Below are 19,756 nucleotides of genomic sequence, written 5' to 3'. Positions count from 1 at the left end.
TTTCGTTGTATTTGCATAGCTTATTGCTATTGCGTATTGAACTTCCAACATTTAAATATCATCATGTTTTAGTAAAAATCACTGTACGGCTGTTGATCATGAAAATTACCATTCATAATCAGGTGTGAATTTATTCAACCTCGCTATAGTAATATTGAAAGGAAAGATAATTTTCTCCTATTTTTCATTGCGAATTGGTTGAAACGTGGTTGTTGACAATTCTTTTAATAGTGTAGTGGAAATTACACAAGCCGCTCAACATCACATACAATTCTGCTTTGAATGTTTAGACGTTGGTTGCAATATTGAATGCTCTGAACGTTGATTTTCTCTAAAATTGAGGAAAGAATACTCTATGCCAATTAATTGATATATTGAAGTGGTATAGCCCTTACATGAGTCAATAATATAGTCAATATTCAGTATTGTAAATCCTTCGACAATACGTCACTCCCATTTGAATGCACACGATTATGCATCATCAATAGCATTGTCAAAATGTCGAGTATTGACAATAATATCACCTTATGTGAAAGGCACTAATCATTTGGATTAACAATAATATTTATTTGTGTAGTCCACCTACTGACAAGAGACAAAACAAGAGCGGACACTGTGTGTCTAAAAATTATATTATATTATTTAGTAAAATAAACGGACACTCAAGTCAGCAAATGAGCCAGTACATGAGTCAGCTCACGAGCTAGAACCCAATCCAGAAGAATGAGCCAGAAAAAGGGCCAGCACACCAGTTGAATTGCGAGCTGGTTCTACGAAGCATACAACTCTCGATCTAGTAGCAACACGGCACACGAGCGTGTGATTCAGACTTCGTGTGCGTGTTTTCTGCTAGCTCGCGTGTTTCGTATTTCAGCGAGCCACGAGCTCTATCGATATGGCTCTCTTTTCTTGCTAGCACACGCTCTATGAGTATGGTTTAAAAAAGCACAGCACACGAGCTGTATGAGAACTGGCTCGTGTGGTGAACGTGTACTAGGCCATCACTGCCTACAGGTTAAGCCTTGTCGGTAAATTATTTAATATTGAAAGAGAGAGAAGATTGCAAATAATCAATGTACTACAATTTTTCTTTGTTTATACTTTGTAATACAATACGGGTTTAAACTAACTCCTTTTCAATTCCATTTTTGGAATTCCGTTAAATTAAATGTAATTCTAAAACGCACAACCGAAATCTGGTCCACTTTAAATTTGAACATTTTATTTATTCTGCAGCGTTTCTATACGATATTAATAAAAATCTAATGATCTGTGAACTCGAAACAGAGATTTTCATAACTGAAAAAAAAACGATATATTCGATGCTGAAAAAAACGTACTACTAGAAATGTATACAAACTTGAACTACAAAGACTACAAGCTTTTCTGCAAGAGTAAAGGTTTCAACATTGTGGTCATCCACCTATGGATGAGATAAATTTACCGTCTACATGTACAAGATTGAGAATCGAGTAGAAGTAAATCTTATGAATGGCGTATTATCCATCACACTATGTCCACCTTTTCGTGAACATTATTTCTAGTTTGAAAGTAACCTGATCAATACATCGTATCCCATATCTAAACTATTTCTCTTGTTTAATAAAGAAACCAGACTTATATCAGCACTTGCTTCAAAACAAGCTTTTTGTTATAAACTTGTGGGGGCTTGTTTATCGGGAATACAGAGCAATGCTGCATTTGTTGCATGGAAACTCTGCTCTAGTATGGAATGGTTTGAAAAACTGGGATAAGATATTTGTTCGAGCAGTAATGCAATCGTAACTCGCTCGCCATGCTATGAAGAATAAGATGTATTCAGAAAAATCCAGTTATTCCAGTACTGATATACGACACTATTCACATTTATCAATAGACATATATAATTACAGCAGCCAACACACTTTGAATGAGTTAATTCAATATGTATGTTTTATTTTTGCTCGGAATAAAAGCTTTTGTTTTCAGGAAAAAAAAACACAAATCAAAGAGTTCATCGGCATTCTGTTCAATCCATAAATCGTTAAGTGTTTGCAGTAAGAAAAAATGAAACCGTGGTCAATATTCAAGACTCGTCGCATCCTGCCCGAGCCTGGACCAGGGTCAACCTCTAATCGGAACTGCGATAAGACAAAAATAAAAATAGAAAGAAAGAAAGAATCGAGCATTTGTGCCACGTATTCAGAATGCATCATTGGTGCCGCTACTGTTGGATGCCACTCATTCCGAGTTGACCGCGGTCAGGTCCACGGCCACTCAACCATGTTTGCCGATAGCGTTATGAAAGAAAATTCAAACAAAGCCTAGCGAACCGAGAGATAGGAACGTGTTGAAAATTTCAATTATCGTACCCGACCTGCAATGGAATATATAAAACATTCCGGGAAGCGTCACAATTTATTTTAAAGTATTTGACTACAATTTAATCTGAACTCGATATCGGTATAATGAGGTCTGTATCTCCAAAGCATCCAGACGTAGTTTAACGTATCACGAATTTCTCACTCTAAACAATCGGAAGACTGCAGGTACGTTGGGGTTTTCCGATGCGAGATAAATCTAAACAGCAACCTTAACCTTCATGAGCAAATTACAACAAGGTTAGGTTCTGTTCATTACCCTTGATTGAGTTCAGTCAATAGCTTGCGGTCTAGATTTAAATAAAAGCGATGTACTGATTCAAACAAACCTGAAATAGTTCAAGAGAACATCAATAGAACATGTACTGTGTAACAATTCGATTGTTTGTTTTGAGTAGGTTAAATGATCAATACTGAAAACCTAATACAAAATCCAAGAATAAATATTTCTCATTGAATTCAAATCATTGTGGTTTTATATTTGCCTAAAATTTCTATGTAAAATAGTTGGTTCGGTGAAGGAAAACTTACGTAAATTATCTTATATTTATGTTAAAAAGGTTATGTTCTACCGCAAACAACATTCTATTCGAAAAATGTTATAAATACTTAAAGCCAGGTCGTACAAAAGACGTGTTTTTGGAACAGAATGCGGGTGAATAATGTCACAGACATAACTGGACGTGAATATGAATAAAAATGATGATCGTTCGTATTAATTGATTGTGTGAATTTCGCAACTTTTACTGCTTCGCTTCCAGAACTGTAACGGTACATTTATACTAAAGATTGACTTACTGGCGACAAATATTTTCTACCTCTACAATTAAATAACGCAAAACAAATGAGAGTAAACAAAAATAGCAACAAACAAAATTTTGGTGTCAATTATTTCATTTCGGATTTGCATTTTTCTGTTTGAGAGACTATCAAACTATTCTGGCATTTAAAAGGACATTTTGTAGAATTCTATACGATGTTAAAAACTATTCGGAACATTTTTCTCGCACGCGAAGCAGGCAAATGCTAGCTTTATTCACACTTGTTTGGTGCGAATCTCGCACTTCGAAAACTTGCTCAAAGCTAATCAAATATTTCTAGATATGCACTAAGCCCGGGTAGATGTAAATGACAAACAAAGATCAAAATAATGACAAATTTTACCATCATATCTTGTCTTAACGTTTCTGTGCTATCATAGCGATACTTGATATGTTCTTGATATTTCATCTAGAGAATCAAAAAATTGTACAATATCGGTTTAGCATCTGAATTAGTTATTATATCCTATTTCGTTATTGATGAGTTATTCCAATTTTATTAGATGGAATTGATCCAGTAGTTCTATCTTCAAAGAAAAGACAATTGAATAAACTGCATCAGAATCAGATAAGATAAATTCTTATTTTATTATTTTATTCTGAATGCTAGAATATAAAATAACTGAAAAATTCTTCCTCTCTAAATATTTTGTTTGTGGTTTGATATTACAAGGACAGTATTTTATATTTTGTTGACATTTTTTCATGAAAACTTTGTTATGTATTTTGATATTTTAACTCTTATATCAAACTCAACTCTTCACACGATTGAATCAGTGCCATCAAAGAGAGACGGATATCATCGCAGCAACAAAAAACCGACATGGTTCATTTAACATAGATTAGACACCAGTGCGAGAGCGAATTTCTCTCGATGACCTGTCTGAGAATCAAAGGTTAACTGTGGGATTCTCTATGAAGCAACAAACGGTCGCTTATTCTCATTTCGCGATCTGATTCGGTATGGGCAGTGAATAACTGCGATAGAATCATTTTATTATTGCCGTTTATTCTTACAATGTGCACATAATCTATGTATAAGTTGTGCCTATGAAAATGTACGTGTATGCTCCACACAAGAGTTTTGTAATATTGCAACCTAGTATGAGAATCATCAAGTCGAATCATCCAATCACCAATCATTATCAGACTGTAATTTTTTTAAGGGCCGTGAAATACTCAGAGTATGAAATGGAGCGAAGAAATGTAGGAAAATTCTCTCGCGGTTCATGACTCGAGTTCTTGGAGCATCTTCTACCGGATTGAAAATGTTGTATACAATATAGATAAAAATCGAGCAGCTTCTGTCAAATTTTCGGCAATCATCAACACTGTTTGTAGCTATTAGAAGGGCTGATTTTTTCATAATGTTGTATTTTGCTCCAATGCAAACGACCAGCAGCAGGTTGACGCAATCGATCTTCTTTAATGGGAAACTGGCTCTGCGAACGTCCCGCAATCCGGAGCTGGGAAGGTAGGCTGCGTGAAAGGCATCGACTATCTCTACACGCTATACCCGTCCCCTAGTTTGCTTCTTGGATACGCGAATGCCGAAAACTTTAGTTTTGAATTATTTGTGATTATGTCATACAACTGATAATGTTATCATGAATTGATGATCATATTTCCGATGGCATGCAGCAAAAATTATGTTGATATATAAGATACACCAAGAGATATTCACTATCAAAAACTTGTCACTCTTTCTGAGGATAAATTTTGAAAAGGCGCCCCATAGTAAATTAAGTCGTATTAACGACAATAGGGCCGTCCAAACAATGTTGTAGTTGTTTTTGGTAGATTTACATAGTAGGTATGTTCTTCGGGAATATATTGATAATTCTAAAACCGAAGTTACGCGGTTTTTTTCGCGGATTTCCCAAGTTACGCGGTTATTTTGTTTTGTCTAAGAAATGCATGAAACTTCAAGATCTGATGCTAGAAAATGTTTGATTTTTTTTCAAAAAAAACTACAAGGATCAGCCCCATGGGGTTGTTAGAGACATTGATGTGGAACAAGGCAACCAAAGCTTCTAATGAACGACAATCAAACAGTTCATTCAATCGTCACAATTTTGAATCCGCAATTGAAGAATCCAATCAGCGTGATCACCACGAGATAGCGTTATGGTAATTCTTTTGAAATATCCCATGCATTTAGAAAAAAAATAGGACGAATTTTTCAATTTATTTGAGTTGTTTGATGACAACACGTGAATAATCTTTTTTTTTACCCATGTTTGTAAGGTTTTGCCATCTGCATTCGTTAGTCAGATGGCAAAACCTTACAAACAAGGGTAAAAAAAGATTATTAACGTGTTCACATCAAACATATAATTTAAAACTGTCCTATACACTTGAAAATCTCGGATGAAATTTGAAATTTTCAGTTTACAAATTTTAATAATAATTTATCAATTAATAAGAATATCCATCCATAAAAACAAAGAGTTTCCCCGATATGAAAACAGTACCCAACCTCGCTTCTTCGAATTTGATATTTCATCTTACGATTTCTCAATAAATATCAATCAAACATGCAACGAAAAGTTACTGAATCATTAAGCGATATTTTTTAGTGGTTTTTTACGCGGTACATATCCTCCGCGTAAAAAAAGACTTCATTGTACAGAACTCAATCCAAATTCAGCTCCCGAATCCAGATCCAGTATTCTGCAGCTGATTGCGATTTGCGTCTTAATGAGAGCACGACCACCTTTGTTGTTACTGATGTTGGTGGAAGGATCTCACTGCGACATCCAGTTCCGTCTAATGCACTAGAAGAAATTAACGATTTTCGATCAAAGTTTACCTTTTATACACGCTTACATGAAATTTCCCAAATCAAAAAAAAAGTTGTTAATGCCAAAAGTCTTACAATTCCATGAAACGTCGAGATTTAGTGTTATCTCGAAAAAAATGTGTTTGAAAAAATCTACTTTCTGGGACTTAGAAAAATCTTAAAAGTCTTCGATATAGTAGAGGAATTTTTCTCCTCGGATCCCTACTAATGACTGACAACAATGTGAATCGTAAAATCCGAAAGCACATCATCTGTGGTAGTCGGCTCTGTTATGTTCTCCAAGAGACACTGTTGTCAAGAAAAATCCCAGTTCGCTTTCACATCTCATCCAAGTCAGTCGATAAAACAAAGCCGCTTACGTTCGGGACAGAAGAAACCAAGTACAGTATTGTGTAGTGAACAATAGAACGACCTCGAAATGAGTGAACCAAATGAACAAAAGCTACCACCGACACGAAAGAATACAATTGTTGTTGATTTCAAGCAGTGCAAAATTCGACCTTCGATACGAGAACTTGAAGGTTTGCTTAAGGAGCAAATGCATCTTGACATTAAACGTGTGCATTTACTTCAATGCAATAAGACAAATAATGTTGTTTACATCCAGTTTTAAAAAGAGTTGGATGCAATTCAATTCGCAAAAGACAATAACAATGTGCATTATGTGGAGCACGAGAACATTAGGTACAACATTCCAGTACATATGGAAGATAGTGCTATAGAAGTGCGTGTGCATGAGCTTCCCTCAAGCGTCATCGATCCTTATATTTGCAAAACTATGTCCCAACACGGAGAGATTATCTCTATCGAAAAAGAAAAGTGGAAGAACTTTTTCCCCGGTATTCTAAATGGCATACGTTTGTTACGCATGCGCTTGAGGAGGCCTATACCTTCCTATGTGACTTTCGGTCAGGATACAAGAATTCCATGCAAATCATTTGTTACCTATGACAATCAGATGGCCACAGGTCAATACTGTCAAAAAGCTGTTCACCAAAGGACAACGCTGCTTCCTTCACACCAACCCCAAACAACCCCAGTACCAGTCACGTACCCAGAGGGGGGGCCCGAGGGGCCCTGGCCCCTCCCGAAATCAAAAACATATAATTGTTTAGAAGGTCTCAGACATGTGTTACAGAAATAACAAGACACAAAACGTAAAGAAATGTAATACAATATTATTTAATGTGGAAAAGTGTATGTTAAAAACACTCGTAAAAGGCACACCGAGAATTAGGTACATAAACAATCTTCACTAACATTAATTTTTAATCTTTGGGCCCCTCCCGAAATGAAATCCTGGGTACGGGCCTGCCCAGTACACCTGTGACAACCACCAACAACAATGAAGCCCCCAACGTTTCAACGAATCCATCATCATCCCCTATAGAACAAAGTACAATAGCTACAGTTGACAACTTACCCTCCAACCAACCAGCAACTGCAACCAATGTACAACAAGGTGCATCTACAGCAACTAGCAACGAAAAGAAGACGAAAATCGACAACAATACCATCGATGCGGCAATGGATGACGAAAGAAACCACGAACGAATTGCCCCTCAAGGAGGGAAATGGAAGCTTCTCTCCCCCTAGACTCCCCCCAGGGTGACAACGAGATCCAACTAAAAAAAATTATTTAAAAAAACGGCTCAATCGGCCACGTAAAGCTTGTACGCAAATAGGCCTGAATCAAAATATCTTTTAAATAAAAAGAAAAATCCACCCCCGCACCAAATGTACCACGTACTAAACATTTTAAAACCGGTGATTCTCTACGGTCATGGAACCGGAACCATACTTGAGGATGACCTGCAGGCACTTGAACTATTTGTGCAACGAGTGCTAATGACGATCTTTGGCGTTGAGGCACGAGCTACTTGGTTCAGGTCAACAACGAAGTATCAATGAAAGGACGATCTGCAATGTAATGTAATGATTTTAAGTAAAAATGTATTGTAATGGTTTTAAATGTCGTAAAGATAATAGTGTAAAGTGATTACAATTGTTTGTGAATTTAATGAAGGATTCTTACATATTAATTAAAAAAAAAACAAGTATCACTCAAATACGCCACAGGCCACCTAATCACAAACCCATTCTCATCGCTGATTGCACGTTTCCTGGCGATGAATTACATCAATTCATTGTTAATTATAGGTGTTCCCACGTGTAATGAAAACGTAGATGAAATCTTTAGCTTCATTATAATGGGCGTTAGTGAACTATCAACAGATTGTTTTTAACTTGCGCAACAGTTGGGTAATGCTTTCCCGTGATCCACCGTAGGAAAAAGTATACCGTAACCAAGTGAATGGCTTATAAAGGATTTCCAAGGTCACCAGAACCAGAATGCCACGAGAAAATTCTTAATTTTTAACATCGATGGGTCACTTGTTTTATAAGCCAGTTGTCGTATGCTCGAGCCCCGACCTGAAAGGATTCTTAGTGTCAGTAGGATCCATAGTACTAGCCATGCAATGATTCTGTTGCGAAGTCTATTGAAATGGGAAGGTCAAATTCCACAAATGTAATGTAATACCAAGATCTTACCTTTCTCGTATTGTCCCAAATATCCTCACCAACCAGGATCATATCCACTCAATATAAAAACGAATAATACTGCAACTGCGTAATATACGTCAAGAATTGATATCGAGCTATTAATTCATTCGCTCTGGCGATCACGTGTTGTTTGTATTTTTATATAGTCAGTATTGCTGAATATCCAAGTTACAGTTTTTCCACCCTTAAGCAAGCTACTAGCTTCGCACCTATTTGTCTGGAACTTTGACATATTAATCATCTGCAATCACACACCGTGAGTGAGCTCTCACGACAAGGGCAAAGTTTTTGCTGCGTTCATACAGTTCTCTAATGATCAAATATTTATAAACCTGTAACAATGTTGCATTGATCTAAGTCGACTCTTTTGATCCACTGTGAAAAAGAGCAGTCTATATTCAGTACGGACTGGTGAAGTACCCGTAGAAATTACCCACTTCTCCAGTTTTATTGAAGCGAATACCTTCCGGCTTTAGAGTGACATTCGGTTCTATTTGCATTAATTACAATAATTGCATCTCGGATTGTTTCCAACCCGAGCTGTTATAATCCAGGGATAGACGAGAGGGCTGGAGATGAAAAATGACCACGGGTACTTGACAAGCTAACAATATTTATTGAGGAGGGGTTAAGTTATTCCCCCGAGGCCACTACAGGCAGTGTGTTGTGATTTTATTTTTTCTCTTTAAGCAAAATGTAAAAAAAACCCTTTTATTACGATCGTTGGAATTTCACAGCCTGTTCAGTGAAATAATTGTTGCTGAAATGCTTGGAGTATTCCAGTAAGGGTCACCAATGAGAGATTCCGAAATTTTGATATACTTTTTCACCAATGCTGAACTAAACTTTTTAATTATTTTATTTTTTTCATTCACGTTTTGTTTTCAACTAATCAGTGCAAAGCAATTTTTAATTGAACTACCAGTGCTCCATAACAGCTCTGTATTTGAACCGCTAGGTAAACGTTAAGTACTTTAATCACTATTCTGGTCGATCATCATTTACCAACCGGATGTAATAAATTTGTTGTTGATGTACTTTTAAACCCGATCTAAAGAGGCATTAGTTGTCTGGCTCTCAAAGCTTTCTGTGAACCGCTGTAAAATCAGTAACCATCTACTTATGCCCGAATTTCGAGTTGTTCCCGCAATGTGTACCTCATTATCCATAGCTGACTCATTGATCATGTCTTCCTATTGAAAATCCATCCATCCAGAAATAGCAATCATCACCTCAGGTGGTTTTCATCACACTGGTAAACCATTGACCATTGACTCAAGTGCACATATCCTAACTCTTGAAGGCACACGTTGCCATTTTGAAGTAAAATTGAAGCATAGTTCTGGGCAAAAAAATTATATTAATATGTTTTTTTTTCTTTTTTTTTACGTCTATTTCTAACCTATTTAATATCATTACCAAAGTGTCTCTAGAAATCCTTGCAAGGCGAAGCTATGATATACGAAATATACAAATAATATGTAGCTGCCTATAAACTTTATAGAAATGAGAAAGCTCTACTATTTAGTCGATGTTCGTCAGGAACTTAGTTTAATAATATTGCTGGTAGAGCATCATTTTCCCAACATTTATAAAATGAGCATTTAAGAGTTATGAAGCACTTATCGCAAGCCTTTAAAAATTTCTACTAGCAACACCGTCGACCGGTCAATTGAGGATGAAAATAGGTAACCCGAACAGTAAATGATGAGTCATGAGCGGCTACGCATGCAAAAAAAAATAAACAGTAACCACTTACACATGTCTGCACATCAATTGAATTCCCGGTCGACTGTCGGTAGATGTGGCATCTTTCAATCACATTCCTGTTTCAAGCATGTTCTTCCTATTTTCTTCTTTCCTATTTCTTGATTCGAATCCTTCAAATTTAAAAACTTCAACGCAAATCTAAATAAAGGATTTTATCTTCACAAATGCACTACAAACGGGGAGAACAGTTCTGATGAATACATAACTTGATTTGTTTATTCTGACAAAGTTGCTGCATCACGTATGAAAATTGCAGTTCATTTTAGGCAGTTCATTTCAGGCAAAGAAGCACTAATCAGACGAGTACCCAGAGGGGGGGCCCAAGAGGCACTGACCCCTCCCGAAATCAAAAACCGAAACAAAAAAAAAAGTTTGAATAATATTATGGGAAAGATTACACCGCGAAACAGTGATTTTAAAAATCACGAGCATGTCATAGTTGAGCAGTATTCTGCAAATGAAAGAGATATCCTGCCGCTGGATCCCGCACATACATTTTTAGTCCTCAAAAGACGAACGCATGCGCACTTCGAACACATGTTTAGCTGAATCCATTATCATACGCCAGAGAACAGAATGATTACCCGACAATGGACTGAAGTCAAAACGAGCGCTTCGAAACGACATGAGGAGGCTCAATTAGTCGAAAAGATCATGATGTCGGTTTTCTGGGATTGTCATGGTACACTTTTGGAGGACTATTTCAAAACAGACCGCAAGTATTAACGCGCAATAATGAAGCGATTGAGGAACGAGTCTGTCCACCTTGCTCACCCGATTTGGCTCCCTCGAACTATTATCTGTTTCCAAACCTCAAGCCATTTCTGAGAAACCTACTACACTACTTCCGGAACCAGAAACCGAAACCAGCGTAGCCAAACTTAGTTGGTACCCAAGTAGCAATCCGCAGCTAGTTCTGATGCGACTAAGTCCAAACTATGTTGCAACAAGAGCACGATGTTATACTGGTTAAAACAAGGTGACATCAATGTTTCTTCATAACATAACTAGTAACGAAATAGTTACGATTTCAAATCACCACATCTTTTTGTCATATTGAATTATTTATAAATTATAAGCTACTGTTACTTAATCCAAACATATCTTTAATAACAAATATGCTTCCAGCTACTTGTTGAAAATAAGTTTATTTGACTCCAATATTAGCAACCCGTAATTAGTTCTGATACCACTTAGCCCAACTATGTTGCAACAAGAGCACGAATATGTTTTTTATGTTATGCTGGTTAAAACAAGGTGACAGCAGTGTTTCTTTATAACATCAACATTGAACTACCTATCATTTGTAAGTTATCGTTACTTGATTCTAACTTATCTTTAATAACAGCTATGGCTTTAGCTACTAGTTGAAAAAAGGTTGCGAAACCATTATAAATACGTAAGCGTATATGTAAATCGTTACGGTTAATTGATGTAGCAATAACTTAGATATTATCAGATTATAACATACAATTTCTGCATTGATTCAGATAGATATCGGTAGGTTTTCCCAATGTAATGATAACGGTAATGCAACCTAAAAAACTTTTGTTGGCTTGAATATGGCGATCACACTATGGAGTCGCAAGAAGTGTATAAAACATATATAAAACCTTTTTTTAGAACTACTTTTTGACGAAAATAATGAATAGTCCTTTTTGTTCTGTGCACTATTATTAACACGAAGAAATAATATAGGGATTAAACACTCTACTTGGATTAATTTTGAGCATTCTGAACATAACGTTTTTTCGTTGTTTATTGTTCATATCTTCACAGATTTTGATTGAAGGCGCATAAAAAACAGTTAATTAAAATTTAATTTCGCTCGATAGTTTTAAAATCGTTGTGAAATTTGTACCTTGTATCAAATTTGTAATTTCAAATACTATACTGTCTTTTTATTGTTGATAGAAAAACATTATGGATTCATTCAATGTTTATAATGTCGATGGCGACAAAGTTTCAACTAGTTTACTTGAAAACAAGTTATTTTCAAGTTATGGAAAATAAGTTATTTCAGTATGACCTTACAACGTAACGACAACTAACGAGCACTCGAAATTCTGTATTTCTGAAACTAGAAGCCGGATTCGGATTTGATCCATTCTATCATTTGTGAAAATCGGCCTACTCAACTCTGGTAAATCTATGTGCGTTCTTTTTTGGAATTTTTGGCCACTACTTCCAGGAATCGAAGATCGGTAGAACCAAGTTTGTTTAAAAACCATTATACAAGACCTTGAAATTGAAACAGTTTTGAAATAAGTTGAGAAGATTTTTCAGTTTTGTTGAGTAGTTACTTCTAACGGCGATTGGGAATTGGAGTTAGACCTCGAGGAAATTAAATGTCATACAGGATAATAACACCTTTTATTTGATTAAAAGTTCGTGAAATAGACCAAATAATATCTTAGAAATCGGTGTGAGCTCCATTCCGACAGTTTTGCCCCTTTTTTTGGTGCATCCGGAATTAGAAAAGTCAACCGGGCCCTCCCGAAACGAAATCCTGTGTACGGGCTTGCCACTAATCATCGAAAAAAACGAAGCAATTGAAGAAATTAACAACAGAAGAGATGTCAAAATTAGGATCGTGTTACCTCGATTCAGATGAAATTTTGCACATGTTTTCAGTAGGGGAGACCGGGGCGAAAATGGCCACTTTTTGTCTTGTGCCAGAAATATTGCGGAAAATAATTTTTTCACTCGGAGTGTTATATACTGTTCGAACGCTCAACCGTCACTTACAAAACGGTATATAGTTTAATGTTCATATTCCCACTTATACGGCCGCAATCGGGCTCGGAGTGAACCTACCACGAAATCGAAAATCTCAAAATGGGTGGGGCGAAAATGGCCATTCTTATTTTTACGAAGGAAACAATCACACATGACTGAAGATTCTGTGTAAATGAAGTTTGTTGGCCTTATTAATATTTTGCAACTGTTTTGTACATGAAAAATATCATTTTATTTCAATGACTGATTTTAATAATGAAATAAGAGAAGTGATAAAAAACTATGGGAAATAAAATGCAATTATCTTTGAGTTAGGACCAATATTTAAGGGGCGTGTAGGGTCTAACACTTATGAAAAATCATTTATTATTTTCTTTGTATTTTTTTTTAACTCAGAAAATTATGGACCTTTATTTTTGCCTATCTCATACTGCGAAAAAGTAGGAGCTCGGAACACAGGCCCAAGATTTCTGCTTCGATTGACTTAAAAACTTGACAAAACATTCTTGAAATTTTTCCTTATAATATGATATAATAGAAAAATATGATTTTTTGAAAATGTTACACCCTACGGACTTCCTTGAGTAATTAATTATTTCCATTGATTTTAAAGACAAAAAACTTTAGACGCGTTTTTCTCGAAAACGGTTTTTGAAAGTCCGTGTCCATCGTCATTCAAAAATTACTGCACCAATTTTGTTTAAATTTTGCGCACACTTTCCGCATATAAAAAACTACCATTGAACAACAACCAAAAATTAAAAAAAAAACAGAAACGTTGGGGTCTAGAAAAAAATGCTATTCTAACTATGCTGCTTTGATTTGCTCACTTCTGATTGGTCTGCGCTGAGATACAGTGGACACCGCAAATCATGATTTTTAAGAGGAGCTCTCAAAAATACCTCTTCACCGACCTATTTCTCAATATTTTTCCACGAAAAAATTACAAAATGTTGCTCGAATGATGCTTTTTATCATGCAATACATTTGAACTTATTTTGTTGAACGATAGTTCTGAAAAAATTCGAAAAAATGAGGATTTTTTTCATCATTCAGACCTTACCTCCCCCCTTAAGTGAATAAAAAATGTTTCACTCATAACGCAATTCACTGTTTAGCTCAGGGAAGCAATTCAAGCATGTGAAAATGTTGCCACTTGAACACTAAATCAGAGTTGGGAGCATTCAATGCCAACTTTGTTGCGCTGATTTTTGCGTATTGGTAACCGGGGCTCCGATAAAAAGGGAGATTTTCCAGCTCTTCTATATTCTTTCTAGACAAAACGGAATTCGCTTAAACATTGGAAAAAATTCCGAATGCTGAGTTTCATATACTAATCGATTAAGTTCGACGAATTTGTCTGTGTGCACGTAAAGAACACAGAGTTCGAGATTTCAGAGATGCATGAATCGATTTTTATCAGTTAAGCCAAATCACGATATTACATTACTTTTGTGGAATTTGACCGTTCTGTTCCAACAGATTTCGCTGCCGATTCATAGCGTACAGAACCATTTCACACCAAATTTTCTGGTACATACGTCTGTATTTAAAACTTTCAATTCTATATTTAATCCAGTATTTCTCACTTCTGCTTTTTGTTCAATGTGAATGCGAATAGATACACAAATTATTGATTTTTAGAATATATTACACATAATCAATGTTTAGAAACAATGACACACTTTGTTATACTTAGGTTATCCAGATTTTGTGTAAATTACCGGCACCGTATATGTTTGACGTGTTCATCAATTATATAAGTAATTCACCCAATGAGCAATATTTTATTCTATACAAACCGTTCGGTTTTGTTGTTGAAACTGTCTAATTTTGTGAACACTATGTTTTCTAATTATTCAGATGACTCAAAGCTTCTAAAAACAATTTAAAATACAATGAAAAGAAATTTATCGGTTACTTTGTAAAGTGCTCACCAAATAGCAAGTCGCCTTTAAAGGCGCAAATTTTCCTAGGTACGCCACTGATGCTTTACATAGCCTTTTCCAAAGAAAATGTATGTTCTTGCTTGGATGTCTGTTCTCTGTCTTTGCGGTTAGCTAATTACAGAATGATGAGTACAGTCAGTCTCAGCAATCAAAATATAAGAATGGAAGAACTAAGTGATACCTTTAAAATTGCACACCAATTGGATTCAAGACACAGATCCTAACGATTGATGACCATTCGAAGTATCTTTAGCAAAAATAATACCCCGATCCCTACGTTTATTAGATTAAATATGAGGTTAGAAGCAAAATGAATCATTACACTGATCGGTGGATTAATAAATATGTATTTTTTGTTCTAATCTACCTTTAGATACAAAGGTGCTGGTGTGAGTGGCACATAACACATTTAACCAACACACTTGCCTCTAACGGTGCGGATTACAACTTCAAGTCATCCAAGCAAAACTGATTCGATTTCACCACGTCATAGTTGTTGATTTGCCTCAGTTACTCTGCCCAACGTGCGAATCGCCGGTAGTCATCTAAGACTTGAGATTCTACTAACAAGAAAATGAAACGTCCTTATTCGAAAACGAAGATCAAAGTGCCGAATAATGTATCCAGTGCTCGAGCCCATCAAAAAGATATCAGAACGAACGAGAAAACACTAGCTTCTTGATGCCACTACCGAGCCAGCTCATGTCAAAATGGATTACACAGAATAACCTTCGCGGTCATGATGAAGTTAAGGTCAAACAAAGCATTAAAAATCTAAACGACATCTTGGACCACACAGTCACCGAGCAATAAAATGCTATTTATCCGCTTTCGTCTTACAAGAGACTGACGTTAAAAAATCTTAGCGATTGAGTGCTAACAGCGCAATAAATCTGTACCAGGAAATGTCCAGAATGAACTGTTCGCGGAATTTTCATTATACGTGTACAGTTTGACAGAGAATAGAACCCGAAGAAACAATCTTTTCAACTAGTGTTAATTGTAATTGCTTCGAAAACTGATTCCATTAATATTAATTGCTTTTAATCGAAAATTGACACTATTCGCAACTGTTTAATTCACGGGGTGTGTATCACAGAAAGCTAGAAATGACTTTACAGTAATTCTGTCAGTTTGAATCTAATTTAATCGAAAAAAGAGGAATGAAAAGCATTAAGTATTGTTTTCGAATAAACATTAGTTAACATGTAAAAAAACGTAAAAATTGACTAGTTTTTGTATAGTGGCAAACTATTCTTATATTGATGCTACCATGCCTTTCTCATTATTATATATATGATTTTATAAAGCTTGGTTTTGGTTCCAAATTCAATTTTTTTTATTTCGATTATAGAGGTTTTAACCGTAAAGTCATTCGCCCCTTAGGATCAGAAAAACTTTCTGACCCTATGCGCGGAGTTGGGAATCGAACCCGTGCGGGCTGTGTGAAAAGCATCGAATTACTCATCACACTACTTCCGTCCTCTGGATTTAAATTTGCCAGAATCGGATCACACGTTTATTTCTGAAAAAATTTCTAAAAAAGAAATTGTTTTGTTTTGTTCTGTAATGAAGTTAAAATTCATTTATCTCATCTTCTGCATTCATCCGGTAAACTAAAATTACTACACAGCTCAAAAAAACCTTGTGATTTTACATCTTATAAGATAAATGAGATCACACAAATGAAGCGTATTTCAAACAAATTTATATTCAAGATCATGTGAAATTGTGTGATTTGAAAATGACATGGCTTGAATTCGAATAAAATTAAAAAAAAAAGCAAAAGATCGATATCAACAGCGCGACTTGAACCGAGAAACATTAGATCCCAAAGTACATCGGTTGATCGTTGAACCACAGAAGAAACGTTTCAATCCACCTGATGATGCCTTCCTCATAAATGTATAGTGGAATGCGGGGCAAAGCGGTGAGCTGTCGGTAGCTCTCGTATATCACTGCACCATCTACCACAGCCAGTGTGAACTTTATTAAAAAAGTGGGGTAATGTAATTTGAGACGTAACAGCACATTTTGATCATGCATTAGAGAGTTGTGGAAAGCTAACCAATATTATTAAGTTTTACACGAACATAACATAACTTCACAAAATTAACAGAATGAACTTTTTTTACTGCCGCGTGGTTTGTTTACAGTTTAAAAATTCATCAGAGGCTCTTCGTTTAAATATTGCTAGTCGCTTCACACTAAACAGATTTATACAAATATCGCTCCTTGATGCTGGATTATGGCAATCTTTATAGTTCTATTCACTGTGGAACACGTTTTTAACAAGCACTTTTTCGTCATTTTTCAATTTTTAATCGTGCGCGACACGCAACAAAGCAAACCACCGACAGCTGTCAAAGATGAATTTGATTCATCGGCAGTTCATTTGTGTCGCCATCGTGTAAAACCTAATAATCTATTAGATTTTTTATCGTGACGTCACAAATGAACAAGCATTCATCCATGACAGTTCAGCGGTAATGTTTACAAACAAGCTTAAACAAAAATCGAAAAACACATTTCAAACAATCATCTTTATACTTTGCAACTAGTCACTTTTATTTAATAAATCTCGAAAACAAACCGTTTCCAATCGTGAACAAATGTTTTTAAACCCTATTTAGGCGATATGGACCGTAAATGCTCTCATCCAATTTGTCAACAGACAAACAAAAAAATGTCTGTTTACAAACAGTACTGCTGAACTAGGTTTTTTTACCGTTACTGCTAACCACAATCGAATGAACACATTTTGACAGTCCAGCAGTACTGCTTGTAAACAGAGATTTTTTTGTTTGTCTGTTAACAATTTTGATGAGACCAGTCCATGCCGTCTCAATAGATTTTTGAAACATTTGTTCACGATTGAATACGGCTTGTGTTTGAGATTTATTACATAAAAGTGACCAGTTGCAAAGTGTAAAGATGATTGTTAAAGACATGTTCTTCGATTTCTGTTTAAGCTTGTCTGTAAACAGTAACTGAACTGTCAGAGATGAATGCTTATTCATTTGTGACGTCACGATAAAAAAACTAACTATCAAAATGTGTTCATCCGATTGAGGTTAGCAGTGACGGTAAAAAACCTAATATTTGATTTTACACGAACATGACATAACCTCACTAGAACGCTCTTATTAGTATCTAAAAAACCTGTTTTAATCCACCTAGTGGTGTAATGATACCTTTCTCATATCAAACATACTATCATATATAATACTGTGGTATTCTTAAAAATAGAATTCTTCGATTCTTGAAAGATTAACAGGAATCGGTTTAGTTGACCGTTTACTGCTAATGACTACCAATTGGAGTAGCTTTTTGGCCGATTTAGAATTTTTTCACGTTTTCTGTTTCGCCCGCGTGAAGGAATAAAATTTTTAACGCACTCTACCCTATATATCCGAAACCAGATTTCGGATCCGGGTGAAATTCTGGAATTCCATACAAGACCACAGGACCTTCCATTAAAACATAAGTTTGGGAAAATTGGTCAAACCATCACTGAGAAAACTAAGTGAGATCCATTAGAGAAAATATGACCACTATTTCCTGTGCTTCCGGAATCGGAAACTGGGAACCAGGATAGCCAAAATCAGTTTGTTTGGCCGTCTACTGACAATGACTATCAAATGGAGTAGTTTTGAGGTTAGTTAAGAATTTTTGCCTTTCTCATTAAGAAAGGTTATGCAAGCACCGTAACCGTAAAACCGTTATTCTTTTAAGAATCGAAAAAAATAATTTTGAAGAATACCACAGTATTATATATGATAGTATGATTGATATGAAAAAGGCATCATTACACCACTAGGTGGATTAAAACAGGTTTTTTTTTCGTTTTTTGTTTCGCCCCTCTATGTGATGGTATACAAATTTGTATAAACTTTACCCTATAATTTCGGAATCGGAAGTCGGATCCAAATGAAATTCAGAAGTTTTGTGTGGAACCATAAGACCATTCATTTGAATTAAAATTTGTTGAAATCGATTACGCCATCTCTGAGAAAAGCGAGTAAGTAGATTTAAATTGGAATTTTCCCTCTAATCACCTTATAATTTCGGAACCGGAAGTCGGATACAAATGAAATTCGGAAGTTTTGTGAAGGTCCATGAGACTATTCATTTAAATCTAAGTTTGTGAGAATCGGTCACGCCATCTCTGAGAAAAATTAGTAAACATATTTTGATTTTTTTTGCACATTTTACCGCACATTTTTTTTCTTTTTGAGAAAGACAAAAAAGTTTTCGAAATAACTTTTTTTTAAAATTCATTTTCATAGATCACTTAGGAAATCTTGCACGACGGTTGGTTACAAAAGAGGTTAGGGTAAACAACAAAACCATTCTAGGTAAGGGAATCATAATGGGCGTCATATCTGATTTGGACTTAAATTACCAAATTTTTTTTTATTTTTATGTATCCTGAAATTTATTAGAAACCTTGCAAGACAATAATAATTGACTTTTAGTCACAGTGTCCATGTTTTTTTAAATTGGTCCCGCTTTTGAACTTGGACATAATTTGTGTATGGTGCCTTAAATAGAAGAAAAATAGAAAGAATTCATTATATAACTAAACTACAATGAAAAAAACCGACCGGTACGCCATGTATGTATAGAAAATAATATAAAACAAAAAGACTAGGGGTAACTGCCTCTGCGTTTGTTAATGTCAGTACAGGGTGCTCCATCTTTTATGTTGGTATGTAAACGCTGAATAACTTTCACATTTACCAACCG

The 19,756-nt window shown here is 35.6% G+C and overlaps 1 protein-coding gene across 7 annotated transcripts in view; it reads right to left on the bottom strand.

Annotated features, from left to right (window-relative positions):
- LOC131427371 (ATP-binding cassette sub-family G member 1) overlaps window positions 1-19,756 on the bottom strand; it is a 118,999-nt gene that overhangs the window by 59,149 nt on the left and 40,094 nt on the right. The window lies entirely within an intron of this gene.

Source organism: Malaya genurostris, chromosome 2 (assembly GCF_030247185.1).
Source record: "Malaya genurostris strain Urasoe2022 chromosome 2, Malgen_1.1, whole genome shotgun sequence".
Lineage (NCBI taxonomy): Eukaryota > Metazoa > Arthropoda > Insecta > Diptera > Culicidae > Malaya > Malaya genurostris.
This window is presented reverse-complemented; position numbering and strand designations above follow the sequence as displayed.